This window comes from Elephas maximus, chromosome 22 (genome assembly GCF_024166365.1).
Source record: "Elephas maximus indicus isolate mEleMax1 chromosome 22, mEleMax1 primary haplotype, whole genome shotgun sequence".
In the NCBI taxonomy this organism is placed as follows: domain Eukaryota; kingdom Metazoa; phylum Chordata; class Mammalia; order Proboscidea; family Elephantidae; genus Elephas; species Elephas maximus.
In genome coordinates, this window is record NC_064840.1 from 34,894,322 (window position 1) to 34,909,738 (window position 15,417).

The following is a 15,417-nucleotide window of genomic DNA, read 5'->3' on the forward strand; positions in this document are numbered from 1 at the left end:
TTCAGTGGATAAAGCTAGAAAACTTTTTGTTTAAAGCATGAGTTTGTATTTATTGATACCTCTAATTCCAATCCATACTAGATTTCTTCTCCCATTACATATTTGTATCTTTCTTTTTCCATTGTACGAACCATAGTTGCCAACATCTATGTATATATTTACTCATTTGGTGTATACATAAAATAGTTTTGGAATTATTAATCCTGTACTGCTACCAATAACAAACTTACTAAGTAAGTTTCAGGATTTTTGTTGTTGTTGTTGCAGTTCTTTATGTTTTTAGGTTGTCTCCCACTGAGGGAATATAGTCACTAGAGTTCTCTAGTCATGATTTACTCGGATTCATCCTTTTTTTTTTTTTTTTTTCTGTGTGGTTAACATTTGATTCTCTTTGTATTCAATTTTAAGACTTTGCCCTCTTGTTGATTTTACTTATTTTTAATTTTTAAAAATTGAGATATAATTCATCGATCATAAAATTTATCCTTTTAAAGTATATAATTTAGTGGTTTTTAGTATATTCACAAGGTTGTGCAACTGATTTAATTTTATTTATAGAATATGTAAAACATAAGATTCAGAAGTTAGAACTATATAAAAAAGTATACTGTTTCGTTTTCTATCCTTCACCCTTTTCCCACCCACATCCTTTAGGTAACCAGCTTCGTTAATTTCTGGCTTATTTTCCCCAAGTTTCTTTTTAGGAAAATAACCAAATACATGTATATATTATTTCCTCTTCTCTCTTTTTCTTTACCCCTTCTTTCTTGCACAGAAAAATATCTTACTATGTATACTCTTTGCATGGTGCTTTTTCTTTTTTAATTTAACAAAATATCCTTGCAGTCGCTTTATATTAATTCATAGATGACTCTCAATCTTTTTTACAGCTAAATTGTTCTTCCTTTTAGGGACCAAACCGGAACCAAACCAGTTGCCATCACGTTGATTCTGACTCATGGCAATGCCATGCATTTCGGAGTGGAGCTGCTCCCTAGTTTTCAGTGGCTGTGATCTTTTGGAAGTATAATTACCAGGACTTTCTTCCCAGGCATCTCTGGGTGGGCTCAAACCGCCAACTTTTTGGTTTGTAACTGAGCACTTAACCATCCGCGCCACCAAAGGACTCCATGTTTTGGGAACATACCATACTTTGTTTAACCAGTCTCATATGTATGGGCCTTTAGATTATCCTCATTCTTTTGCCACTATACATAGCACAATTAATAACCTTGTGTGTATGTTTTTCCTCCCTCAAACTGTTAGAGATTTATCTTCAGTGTAAATTCCTAAAAATGAGATTGCTGGGCAACGGGTAAATACATACTTAGTTTTGTTAGATATCGCCAAGTTCCTTGCTTTTCTACTTTCTTAGGTGTTGGCCCAGGATTTGGCTTTCTGGGCTCTAATGATTTGGAATTATTTACTTCTAAAACAAGACAATTTTGAGAGTGACAAATGCTAACCTGGGCAGGATACTGGGACAGCAGGCATAAACCAGGATTGTCTCCAGGCATACTACATTGCATGGTCACCTTCTCTAAGTTAATTGTCACTTATCGTTCTGTTTCTCAGTTTTTAAATCTTTGTCATTCTTTTTCTAGTATTATTTATCCTTATGAGTATATGCCCTTGTAAAAGTCCCATTGCTGTTGTTTTAGTGGGTTTCAGGAGACACTAGGGGTGAAAGCATTTGTTCATTCTGATATCTTTAGCTGGAAGCTTCAAAGAGTTATTAAGAAACTTATCAGTTAAGCATGAAGTTAGAATTAAGAAATCTTCAGATATAGATAGACTTGAAAGAGGGCAAAAAAGTTTCATACTCTTTTTTTAGATACATAATGGAGTATGTGATCTTGTAAAACCAAACCAAACCCACTGCTGTAAAGTCAATTCCGACTCATAACAACCTTACGGGACAGAGTAGAAGAACTGCCCCGTAGGGTTTCCAAGGCTGTAAATCTTTATGGAAGCAGACTGCCACACCTTTCTCTTAAGGACCTTTCAGTTAGCAGCCGAGAGCTTTAACCACTGTACCACCAATGCCACTTGATCTTATAAAAGGAGAGGGTAAAGCAAGAAAGAAGATGACCTGGGCTCTAGGAAATGGGTTCCCAGTTCAGGAGAAGAGCAAATGGATTTCAGGATCATGGCTATGCCCTATCCAGAGAGCAGCTCATTGAGACTGGAACAAGAAGATAGAGGCCTTTAGGAGGGAGGTTTCTAGGAAACAAGCAGAGCTCCAAGACTCTCAGATGATATTTGAAAGTATTTAAAAAATGTATTGCTAGCCATTGTTACCATTGTTACCTGTTGTAGCATCTGGAAAAACCGGCAGTAGATATAAAGAAAACTAAGTAAAAAACTAAGTAAATTTAAAAATTGATGTAAATATTAACTCAAGGGGAAAAGAAAGTTTTTAGAGAAATGAAACAATCTTATAGTATTTAGCTCACAAGTGAAGAATAATTACATTGTTACAGTATTTCTCTGACCTGATTTAATTAAGAAAGTGATTATACTCTATTGGGAAGACAAAGTAAGAGAGTATGTGAACTAAATCTTAATCTACTGTAGCATTAAGACAGTGGATAACATTTAAAATATATCAAACTAGAAGTGGCTATGTAAACCTATTGGAAATATGGAGGTAAATACCAGAAAAAATAAGTATCCCTGGGAAATAGGATTAGGAACACGGGGTGGGGAGGGTGAGGCAGGAGCTTTCTATTTCATCTTTGATGAACATACATAAAAATTGAAAAAACCTCAGGCGAGGATTCCTACTCAAGTCAGTCTGCTCTTGCAATGTCAATACTGGCAGTTGAGACCAAGCCAGAGCTTGAATGTATTATAGGACAATCTGGTGGCTTCAAGTTCTTTCACCGACTGGTAGTGAAAGGTTAGACATTCTCTCTGTGCATTTGTGCCTGAGACATTCATGGACCCAGGAAACCAGGAGGGAAACAAATTTTGAATGTAGAATTTGAAAAGCTGTATTTTTGCAGTTCCTTTCTGTGTTGGATCATATGTTGTCCACATGGGTATAAAATGGAAAAACAAAAGTGCTGTATTGGTGGTAAAAAAGTATAAATGAAACAAAACCTACTGCCATCAAATCAATTCTAACTTATAGCGACCCTGTAGGAGAGAGTAAAACTGCCCCCATAGGGTTTCCAGGGCTGTAAATCCTTATGGAAGCAGATTGCCACATCTTTCTCTCTCAGAGTGGTTGGTGGGTTTGAACCACTGACCTTTTGGTTAGCAGCTGAGTGCTTAACTACTGTGCCACCAAGGCATAGGCCTCAAGAACTTGATAGAATAGGGACAGAGATGGCAGTCACTGGGGCATGCTCAAACTGGCAGGTATCAGCCTCTATTAGGTTCTCGTTAAGCAAGGCGTCCTGGCCTTAGCTGAGCGGGAAAAGAATATAAAGAACATGTATGACACAATGGAAATAACATCAGGAATCTTGTATTTTCTGACTCTCTGGTTTTAGAAATTCTGTTTTGGCAAGCAACTCCATGAGACTGAAAATATGACCTTGAGTATATCCCACCTGAACTTAGAGACCATCTCAAGAAAAGATTTGATGCATTAAACACTGATGACCAAAGGCTAGGTGTGTTGTAGAATGAAACCAAGAATACCATATGTGAAGAAAGCAAGAGGTCATTTAAAAGACAGAAAAGATCAAACTGGTTATCAGAATAGACTATGAAACTTGCTCTTTAAAAAAAAAAATTTTGTTTTTTTTATTAAGTGAAAGTTTACAAATCAAGTCAGTTTCTCATAGAAAAATTTATATACACCTTGCTATATACTCCTAGTTGCTCTCCCTGTAATGAGACAGGACACTCCTTCCCTCCACTCTCTATTTTCGTGTCCATTCGGTCAGCTTCTGACCCCCTCTGTCCTCTCATTTCCTCTCCAGAAAGGAGCTTCCCACATAGCCTTATGAGTCTACTTGATCCAAGAAGCTGACTCTTCACCAGTATCATTTTCTATCCCATGGTCCAGTCAAATCCCTGTCTGAAGAGTTGGCTTTTGATACGGTTCTATCTTGGGCTAACAGAAGGTCTGGGGACCATGACCTCTGGGGTCCTTCTTGTCTCAGTCAGACCATTAAGTCTGGTCTTTTTATGAGAATCTGGGGTCTGCATCCCACTGCTCTCCTGCTCCCTCAGGGGTTCTCTGTTGTGTTCCCTGTCAGGGCAGTCAGCGGTTGTGGCCGGGCACCGTCTAGTTCTTCTGGTCTCAGGCTGATGCAGTCTCTGGTTTATGTGGCCCTTTTTGCCTCTTAGGCTCATAATTACCTTGTGTCTTTGGTATTCTTCATTCTCCTTTGCTCCAGGTGGGTTGAGTACAGTTGATCCATCTTAGATGGCCGCTTGCTAGCGTTTAAGACCCCAGATGCCATTCTCCAAAGTGGGATGCAGAATGTTTTCTTAATAGATTTTATTATGCCAGTTGACTTCGATATCCCCTGAAACCATGGTCTCCAAACCCCGACCCCTGCCAAGCTGGCCTTTGAAATGTTCAGTTTATTTAGAAACTTCTTTGCTTTTGATTTAGTCCAGTTGTGTTGACCTCTCCTGTATTGTGTTGTCTTTCCCTTCACCTAAAATAGTTCTTATCTACTATCTAATTAGTGAAAAACCCTCTCCCTCCCTCCCTTCCCATTCTCGTAACCATCAAAGAATATTTTCTTCTCTGTTTAAACTATTGTTCGAGTTCTTCTAATAGAGGTCTCATGCAGTATGTGTCCTCGTGCAACTAATTTCACTCAGCATAATGCCTTCCAGATTCCTCCATGTTACGAAATGTTTCACAGCTTCATCATTGTTCTTTATCGATGTGTAGTATTCCATTGTGTGAATATACCATAATTTATCCATTCATCCATTGATGGGCACCTTGGTTGCTTCCATCTTTTTGCTCTTGTAAACAGTGCTGCAGTGAACATGGATGTGTATCTGTCTGTGTAAAGGCTCTTATTTCTCTAGGATATATTCCAAGGGGTGGGATTGCTGAATCTTATGGTAGTTCTATTTCTAGCTTTTGAAGGAAGTGCCAAATCGATTTCCAAAGCGGTTATACCATTTTACATCCCCACCAGCAGTGTGTAAGTGTTCCACTCTCTCTACAACCTCTCCAACATTTATAATTTTGTGTTTTTTGGATTAATGCCAGCCTTGCTGGCGTGAGATAGAATCTCATTGTAGTTTTGACTTGCACTTCTCTAGTGCCTAATGATTGTGAGCATTTCCTCATGTATCTGTTAGCCAACTGAATGTCTTCTTTAGGGAAGTGCCTGTTCATATCCTTGGCCCATTTTTCAGTTGGGTTATTTGTTTTTTTGTAGTTGAGTTTTTACATTATCATGTAGATTTTAGAGATGCGCTGATCGGAAATGTTGTAGCTAAAAAACTTTTTCCCAGTCTGTAGGTAATCTTTTTACTCTTTTGGTGAAGTCTTTGGAAGAGTATAGGTGTTTGATTTTTAGGAGCTCCCAGTTATCTAGTTTCTCTTCCTGTGTTGTTAGTAATGTTTTATATATTGTTTATGCCATGTATTAGGGCTCCTAGCATTGTCCATATTTTTTCTTCCATGATCTTTATTGTTTTAGATTTTATATTTAGGTCTTTGATCCATTTTGAGTTCATTTTTGTGCATGGTGTGAGGTATGGGTCTTGTTTCACTTTTTTGCAGATGCATATCCAGTTATGCCAGCACCATTTGTTAAAGAGATCCTCTTTTCCCCCATTTAACTGACTTTGGGCCTTTGTCAAATATCAGCTGCCCATATGTGGATAGATTTATGTCTGGATTCTCAATTCTGTTTCATTGGTCTATGTATCTGCTTTTGTACTAGTACCAGGCAGTTTTGACTACTGTGGTGGTATAATAGGTTCTAAAATTAGGTATAGTGAGGCCTCCCACTTTGTTGTTCCTTTTCAATAATGCTTTACTTATTCGGGCCTCCTTCCTTTCCATATGAAGTTGGCGATTTGTTTCTCCATTTCTTTAAAAAACGTTGTTGGAATTTGAATCCAAATTGCATTGTTATCTATAGATCGCTTTTGGTAGAATAGACATTTTTACAACGTTAAAGTCTTCCTCTCCTTGAGCAAGGTTATGTTTTTCTACTTATGTAGGTCTCTTTTGGTTTCTTGCAGTAGTGTTCTGTAGTTTTCTTTGTAAAGGTTATTTATTCCTAAGTATTTTATCTTCTTGGGGGCTACTGTAGATGGTATTGATTTGGTGATTTCCTCTTGGATGTTCTTTTTGTTGGTGTAGAGGAATACAACTGATTTTTGTATGTTTACCTTGTATCCTGATACTCTGCTGAACTCTTGTATTAGTTTCAGTAGTTTCTTTGAGGATTCCTTAGGGTTTTTTTGCATATATGTCATCTGCAAATAGAGATACTTTTACTTCTTCCTAACCAATCTGAATGCCTTTTATTTCTTTATCTAGCCTAATTACTCTGGGTAGGACCTCCAAAAGCACAGTGTTAAATAAGAGTGGTGATAAAAGACATCCTTGTCTTGTTCCTGATCTCAAGGGGAATGCTTTCAGACTGTCTCCATTTAGGATGATGTTGGCTATTGGCTTTGTTTAATGCCCTTAATTATGTTGAGGAATTTTCTTTCTGTTCCTATTTTGCTGAGAGTTTTTATCACGAATGGGTGTTGAACTTTGCCAAATGCCTTTTCTGCATTGATTGATAAAATCATGTGATTCTTCTCTTTTGTTTTATTTATATTATGCACTACATGAATTGTTTTTCTAATGTTGGACCATCCCTGTATACCTGGTCTGAATCCCACTTGGTCATGGTGAATTGTTTTTTTGATATGGTGTTGAATTCTATTGGCCAGAATTTTGTTTAAGATTTTTGCATCTAAGTTCATGAGGGATATAGGTCTATAATTTTCTTTTATTGTGGTGTCTTTACCTGGTTTTGGTATTAGGAATATGCTGCCTTCATAGAATGAGTTTGGGAGTATTCCATCCTTTTCTATGTTCTGAAATACCTTTAGTAGTGGTGGTGTTAATTCTTCTCTGAAAGTTTGGTGCAACTCTGCAGTGAAGCCATCCGGTCCAGAGCTTCTTTTTGTTGGGGGTTTTTTGATTACCTTTTCAATCTCTTCTTTTGTAATGGGTCTATTTAGTAGTTCTACCTCTGTTTGTTTTAGTTTAGATAGGTAATGTGTTTGTAGGAATACATCTATTTCTTCCAGGTTTTCAAATTTGTTAACAGTACAATTTTTGATAGTAATCTGATATGATTGTTTTAATTTCAGTTGGGTCCGTTATACTATCGCCCATCTCATTTCTTATTTGGGTTATTTGCTTCCTCTCTTGTTTTTCTTTTGTCAGCTTGGCCAGTGGTTTATCAATTTTGTTAATTTTTTCAAAGAACTAGCTTTTGGTCTTAACTCTGTCAGTTGTTTTTCTGTTTCTATTTCATTTAATCCTGCTCTAATTTTTTTTTTTCTTTTCTTGTAGTGTCTGCACATTTCTTTTGTTGCATTCTTTCTATTTGTTCAAATTGTAGGGATAATTCATTTTGGCCCTTTGTTCTTTTTGTATGTGTGCATTTATTGATATAAATTGTCCTCTGAGCACTGCTTTTGCTGTGTCCCAAAGGTTCTGATAGGAAATGTTGTTATTCTTACTGGAATATATGAATTTCTTTATTTCATCCTTGATGTCTTCCATAACCGTTTTTTTGAGCAGGGTATTGTTCAGTTTTCAAGTGTTTGATTTATTTTTCCTGTTACTGATTTCTATTTTTATGGCCTTATGGTCAGAGAAGATTCTTTGTAATATTTCGATGTTTTGGATTCTACTAAGGCTTGCTTTATGACTTAATATCTGGTCTATTCTAGAGAATGTTCTGTGCGCACTAGAAAAGAAAGTATACTTGGTTGCTGTTGGGTAGAGTGTTCTGTATATGTCTGTCAGGTCGAGTTGGTTGATTGTGGCATTTAGATCTTCTGTGTCTTTATTGAACTTCTTTCTGGATGTCCTGTACTTCACCGAAAGTGGTGTGTTGAAGTCTCCTACTATAATTGTAGAGCTGTCCCTCTCACTTTTCAGTGCTTTTAGAGTTTGTTTTATATATCTTGTAGCCCTGACATTGAGTACATATATATTTAATTTGGTTATATCCTCCTGGTGTATTGTCCCTTAAACATTGTAAGGTGTATCCTTTGTGGTGGATTTACTTTAGTCTATTTTGTCAGAAATTAATATTGCCACTCCTGCTCTTTTTTGATTGTTGTTTGCTTGATATATTTTTTCCATCCTTTGTGTTTTAGTTTGTGTCTCTAAGTCTAAGGTGTGTCTCATGTATGCAGCATGTAAATGGATCATGTTCTTTTTTTTTAAATCTGTTCTGCCACTCTGTGTCTCTTTATCAGTGCATTTAGTCCATTAACATTCAGCATATTTATGGATAGGTATGAGTTTAGTGCCGTCATTTCGATGCCCTTTTTTTGTGTGTTGTTGACACTTTCCTTTTCCCACTTAATTTTTTGTGCTGAGCAGTTTATCTTTATATATTGTCTTCTTCTCATATTCATTGTTGTTGATTTTGTTCCTGCTGAGTCTCTATTTTTTTCTTGTATTTTATTTTGATGAGTAGGATTCTTAGTCTCCTTTGTGGTTACCTTTATATTTACCCCTATTTTTGTAGGTTTAAACCTAACTTTTATGTTTTTGTATCCCCTTGTCTTCCTCTCCATATGAAAGACCTGTGACTACATTTCTTAGGCTCTCTTTATTATTTTAATTTTGTCTTCTTTTACAAAATGACGTTGTTTCCCTGTTTTGAGCGTTTTCTTATCTTGATTTTTTTTGTGTGTGATTTCCCTCTCTGGGCTAACATCTGAGTGCTCTGTCCAGTGTTCTAGCCTTGGGTTGATATCTGATATTATTGATTTTCTAACCAAAGAACTCCCCCTTTAGTATTTCTTGTGGTTTTTGTTTGAGTTTTACAAATTCCGTAAACTTCTGTTTATTCGGAAATGCCCTAGTTTCCCCTTCATATTTGAGAGACGGTTTTGCTGGATACTTGATTCTCGGGTGGTGGTTTTTTCCTTCATTGCTTTTATATGTCATCCCATTGCCTTCTTGCCTTCACGGTTTCTGCCAAGTAGTCCGAGCTTATTCTTATTGAATGTCTTCTGTAGGTGATTTTTCGTTTATCCGTAGCTACTCTTAAAATTCTCTCTTTATCTTTGGTTTTGGCAAGTTTGATTATGCCTTGGTGATTTTCTTTTAAAATCTACCTTCTGTGGATTTCGATGAGCATCTTGAATTGATATCTTCTTTGTCGATATCACGGAAGTTTTCTGGCAACAAATCTTCAACAGTTCTCTTTGTATTTTCTTTTATCCGTCCCTGTTCTGGTACTTCAGTCACTCGTAGATTATTTCTTTTGATAGAGTCCCACATCGTTCTTAACGTTTCTTCATTTTTTTTTAATTCTTTTATCTGGTTTTTCTTTAAATATATTGGTGCCAAGTGCTTTATTTTCAAGCTCACTAATTCTTTGTTCCACTTGCTCGGTTCTGGTCCTTTGACTTTCTGTTGTTTTCTAATTCTGTAATTTTATTGTTAATCTTATGAATTTCTGATTGCTGTCTCCGTATAGATTCTTGCCAGCTAATTAAGTTTTTCATTATGTTCTTGGATAAGCTTTTTAATTTCTTCAGGTGTTTTATCTGTGTGTTCCTTGGCTTGTTCTGCATATTGCCTGATCTCCTTCTGGATCTTGTTCCTGATGTCTTGAACAGTTCTGTATGTTAATCTTTTGTATTCTGCATCTGATAATCCCAGGAAGGCATCTTCATCCAGAAGACCCGTTGATTATTTGTTTTGAGAGCTTGTTGAAGTGATCATGGGCAGCTTCTTTATGTGATTGGATATTGACTGTTTTCTGTCAGCCATGTATAATTTATTGTATTAATTTATTTTATGTTTTCTTACTGTATCCTAGCTTTTTACTTTTTTTGTTTTGTTATGCCCAAAGAAGTTTCTTGAGTGAGCTAGCTTGATGATTCCTACCTTTGAAGGTCTAGCATGCTGACACCAGGTGGCTAGAGCTGTTATCAGGTATATCAGCCTATGAGTCCATTCATTTTTCTTATATGGATTCAGCTCAGTTGTCTAGGTAGTTGGTCATCAAGTGTGTGGTACAGCCTCTGTCCTACAGCCTTAGAGGGGCAGGGGTGATTGGTATAGGTACTGGTATCTGGTTGCAGTGGCGGGGGAGGGGGTCACGCTCTGAACAAGGCAGGGGGTTGAGAACCGTCCCCAGGTGCCTCTGAGGAAAGCGTGTCCCTTTTCCTTAGAGTGTACAGGTGGGTGGGGTCTGCAGACCTACCATGGGCACCCAACGCTTTTGGTTGTAAGGACTGGGAGGTAACAGTTTTCCTTGGACCCCTGTTGTGGGTGGCTGGGTAACGTGAGTGGAACCACCAGTCCTTAGGTCCCTGATGTGGGTAGGTGAGGACCCTGTTCAGTAGGCAAAGCGGTGTGAAACATCAAACACCCACCTCTCCACCGCACAGCTGAAACAGTTGGAGTCTGCCAGCAAGGGCCTGTTCTCCTGACATAGGCTTGCACAGGTCCATTCAGGGAGGAATGGTATTCAAAGTCCACAGGCCTGACTATGCCTGTACAGGAGCCGCTTCTGTCCTGATCTCCCCAGGTTAGTGGAGCTGGCAGAGTATCTTATCCCCCAGTTGTGAATTTATTCCTTTTCCAGGGCTGGGAGAATGTCCTAGGGTACTCAGCAGGACCTGTCTTAGTCCCAGGGAAATCAACAGCTGCTGAAGTCCCCTTAGGGGCTGGGGACACAGTAAAATATACACAAGTACTTAGCTTTTGCCGAGAGCGCCATCCTTCTCTGGTTCTGGAGGTGAGTAGGCTGTGCAGCTGGCTGTTTTCTTCCTCAGGAAATTGGGACCGAACACTACCACCAGCCTGCCTCCGTTGCTCCAGGAATGGTGCCTGAATGATCCCTGTGTTTCAGGTCCAGCAACTCCATTCTGCTTCTGAACCATCTCTTCCTCCCCCTGCCGCTCAGCCCGTTTTCCAGCTTTGCCTTTGATGTTCAGGGCTCCTAGCTTGTAATAAATATAATCATTTCACTTGTTTTTTGGGGTCTTTGGCGTAAGAGGGCTCACCGGAAGTGTCTGAGTATTCCGCCATCTTGGCCCTGCCCCCAAAACTTGCTTTTGAATGTAGAGTAGCTTAAGTGAAAGAAAGAAATGATGAGGTAAAAGAGATGAATGGAATATTTCAGACTTGAGAAGATAAAGTATTATAATGAGATGTATAAAGACTTGAAGTTAGAAAACCAAAAGGGAAGAGCATGCTCGACATTTCTCAAGCTGAAAGAACTGAAGAAAAAATTCAACCTTCGAGTTGCAGTATTGAAGGAATCTATGGATAAAATATTGAATGACACTGGAAACATTTAAAGAAGAGGGAAGGAATATGCAGTCAGTGTACTAAAAAGAATTGGTTGATTTTCAGCCTTCAGGAGGTAGGTAGCATATGATCAAGAACCAGTGGTACTGAAGGAAGAGATCCAAGCAACACTGAATGCATTGGCGAAAAACAAGCTCCAGGGATTGATGGTTTCAGCAAATGGATGCTGTGTTCTTTTGCATGTTGTTATAGATTGAATCGTGTTCCCCAAAAATGTGAGTTAGCTTGGGTAGATCGTGATTCCCAGTATTGTGTGATTGTCCACCATTTTGTGATCTGATGTGATTTTCATTTATGTTGTAAACCGTACCTCTATGATGTTAATAAGGTGGGATTAGCAGCAGCTACGTTAGTGAGGCAGGACTCAATATGCAAGATTGGATTGTGTTTTAAGCCAATCACTTTTGAGATATTAAAGAGAGAAGCAAGCAGAGAGACATGGGGACCTCATACTACCAAGAAAGCAGTGCCAGGAGCAGGGCATGCCCTTTGGACCTGAGGTTCCTATGCAGAGAAGCTCCTTGTCCAGGGGAAGATTGATGACAAGGACCTTCTTCCAGAGCCAACAGAGAGAGAGCCTTCCCCTGGAGCTGATGCCCTGAATTCAGACTTCTAGCCTACTAGGCTGTGAGAGAATACATTTCTCTTTGTTGAAGCCATCTACTTGTGATGTTTCTATGATAGCAGCCCTAGATAACTAAGACACATATAGTCCAGTTTCTTGGATTGTTTGCTCAGCACACAGATTGAATAAGTATGATGTAAAGATACAACCCTGACGCACACCAATCCTGATTTTAAACCATACAGTATCCCTTGTTCTGTTCAAACAGCTGCTTGTCTTGATCTATGTAATGGTTCCTCATGAGCACTAATTAAGTGTTCTGGAATTCCCATTCTTCCCAATGTTATGCATAATTTCTTATGATCCACATAGTAAAATGCCTTTGTATAGTCGATAAAAGACAGGTAGACATCTTTCTGGTATTCTCTGCTTTCAGTCAAGATCCAACTGGCATCACCAATGATATCCCTTGTTCTACACCTGAATCTGGCCTGAATTTCTGGCAGATCCATATCAATGTACTGCTGCAACCGCTTTTGAATTATCTTCAGCAAAATTTTATTTGCGTTCGATATTAGTGATATTGTTCAATACTTTCTCCATTCTGTTGGATTACCTTTCTTTGGAATGGGCACAAATTGGGATCCCTTCCAGTTGATTGGCCCAGTAGCTGTCTTCCAGATTTCTTGGCATAGATGAGTGAGCACTTCCAGTGCTATGTCCTTTTTTTGAAACATCCCCCCCCTCGCCGCCCCCACTACTGGAAGCCTCTGTCTATGCAGGCAGAGAAGGCCCTAGCTCACTTCACGTCCCACTCCTGCTCTGAGGCCAGTCTCTTCCCACTGCTGAGCCTGTTTTATCAACTTTAAAACATTTTCCCTCTTCCTCAGCTTTTTCAAAAGCGGGAAGTCAGCCATTTTGTCCCCTCCTTGCTTCATGTCTCCTGTGTGTGTGCTCCCATTTCATCTTTGGCAGCTGGAGCTGCTCTGAAGTCTTTTGAGGACATCTGTGGAGAAATGAGCTGTTTTTGCAAAAGCACAAAGAATAACCCATGTCCTGGTGCAGAGGGTACTCCTGGTACTGCCTTTCAGGACTTTGGAGGGTGAGCTTGGACTGGGGCTCATTTTCGTCTCAAGTAACAGGGTGAATGCTCCCCTCGCCAATTGCTGGGTGGATGAGAAGGAGGGCATGATTTTTCTCTAAGGGAGAAAATGTTCCCTGTGCACATTGTAGGTCCTCAGTAAACATTTGCAGGTGACAGTCAGGGAGAGAGCAAGAAAGGAGGGAGGGACGAAGAAATAGAAAAGAGAGGAAGAGAGAAAGTTGCTGGGGTATCTGCATCCTGAAAGTAGTGCCTGGGGCTGGGAGCTCAGCCTGCTGTCCAACTGCACATTTACAGGAGCTGGCCCCCTAAGGGGAGAAATGTACACTGGGTCTCAGAAGGACTCTCAGTTTTCAGAGGGTCCTAAGAGATCTGTAAGGGTGCCCAAGCCTGGGCTCTACCTATTCTCCAGCCTGACCTCCTCCTCCTGCCTCTCCCCAGGCTTTCCCCCAGGACACTTGTGAATCACTTGTTTGTCATCAGCAGCATCCTCTGTCAGCCAGGTCCTTCACCTTCTTGCTGGCAAAGATCTGCATCTGAGCTGGCCGGTGTCTTAGACAGTGATGGGTACTCAGTGGACATGTGCTGAATGAATGAATGAGTGAAGAAATGATGTGAGCATTTGGATACAGAAAGAAATGATGGAAAAAATTAAAAATTTTTTTAATGGAAAAAAGGTAACTGTCACCTCCACCACAGAGAAGTCTGCTCAGCTCAAGACAACATCCTTTATCACAGTTATGGATCTAATTGTGTCTCCCCAAAATATGTGTTGTAAATTCTGGCCTCTGCCCGAGGTTATGATCCCATTTGTGAATGGGTTGTGTTTGTTATGTTAATAAGGCAGGGTTAGGGTGTGTCTTGTATCAGTCTCTCTTGAGATATGAAAGAGATCGAACAAGCAAGCGAGCAGAGTTAGGGGAAGTGAGGTGCCAAACTACATGAAGATTGCCTAGGAGCAGAAACTCAGAAGAGACAAGGACCTTTCTCCAGAGCCAACAGAGAGAGAAAACCTTCTCTTAGAGCCAGTGCCCTCAATTCGGACTTCTAGCTTCCTAAAGGAGGAGCCCTGGTGGTGCAGTGGTTTGTAGCCATAGGCTGCTAACTGAAAGGTCAGCGGTTTGAACCTACTAGCTGCTCAGCAGGAAAAAAACTTGGCAGTCTGCTTCCATAAAGATTTTAGCCTTCTAAACTCTGTGGGGCAGTTCTCCTCTGCCCTGTGGGGTTGCTACGAGTTGGGATTGACTCAACGGCAACAAGTTAAGCATCCTAAAGTGTGAGAAAATTAATTTGTTAAAGGCATCCATTTATGGTATTTCTGTTATAGCAGCTCTAGATAACTGAGACGGTCACCTTAGGCTTTCTAATGACTTCTTTAAATATTTCATGTGTAGTCTTAACACCTCCTTCCCTCCACTTAAGCTGCAGATGGCTTTGTTTGCAAACAGCACCCTCACAACCTGGTATTCAGTGCCCCTGTGCCCAAGCAACAGCCCCTCTCTGTCACCCTTTTTTTCCTCCCCCTCCCTCTGCTCACTCTCAATTTGTTTTGTCTTTCTGTGAGCAGTTTGGCTTGTTATATACCAGGCACTGCTTGGTTTGGGCAAGAGGCCACGAAAGGAAGAGGAAGCACAGGTCTTGCTCATCTTGAGCAGACAGAAGTGAGCTGTGAAATTTAGGTCTAGTGAAATGTTCCATATGTGGTTGCTTTTGGCCTTTGCCCGAGCTGTTCCTCTGTGCCAGAAATACCTCTTTTAGCTTCTGTGGGAACCAGTCCAGGGAGGGAGACTAAGATCACCCACTTCTGATGCCAGATTGTGTGGTAGGTAACAAATCCTACTCTACATGCCGACTGTGTCCTGTGGAAGTCTCAGCTTCCCTTCTGTGTTCTGTTCAGACCCAGCTGCCCATGCAGCCCTTCTCTCTCTCATCCTTAGCCACGTGAGGCTGGGTCAGTGGGTACTGGCTGCAAGCTTTGGAGTCTACATGACTCTGCACTTCAGACCAGCCAGCCTCAAATTGGGGGTTTTTCTCTACCACCTCAGGGTACCAGTTGCAAACGCAAGAGTCCAGATGTTCTTCTCCACTTTAGACCAGCCAGTGTCTACTGCTCCTTTAGGTTCTTTAATTTGCTGGAATGACTCAGAGAGCTTATAGGAAACACTGTACCTGCGATAACAACTTTAATATGACAAGAAAGGGTACAAATGAAGAGACACATATGGAAAGGTCTGGGAG

The 15,417-nt window shown here is 39.9% G+C and overlaps 1 protein-coding gene across 3 annotated transcripts in view; it reads left to right on the forward strand.

The window, feature by feature from the left end:
- DGCR2 (DiGeorge syndrome critical region gene 2) overlaps positions 1 to 15,417 on the forward strand; it is a 160,203-nt gene that overhangs the window by 79,735 nt on the left and 65,051 nt on the right. The gene's annotated exons all lie outside the window — the stretch shown is intronic.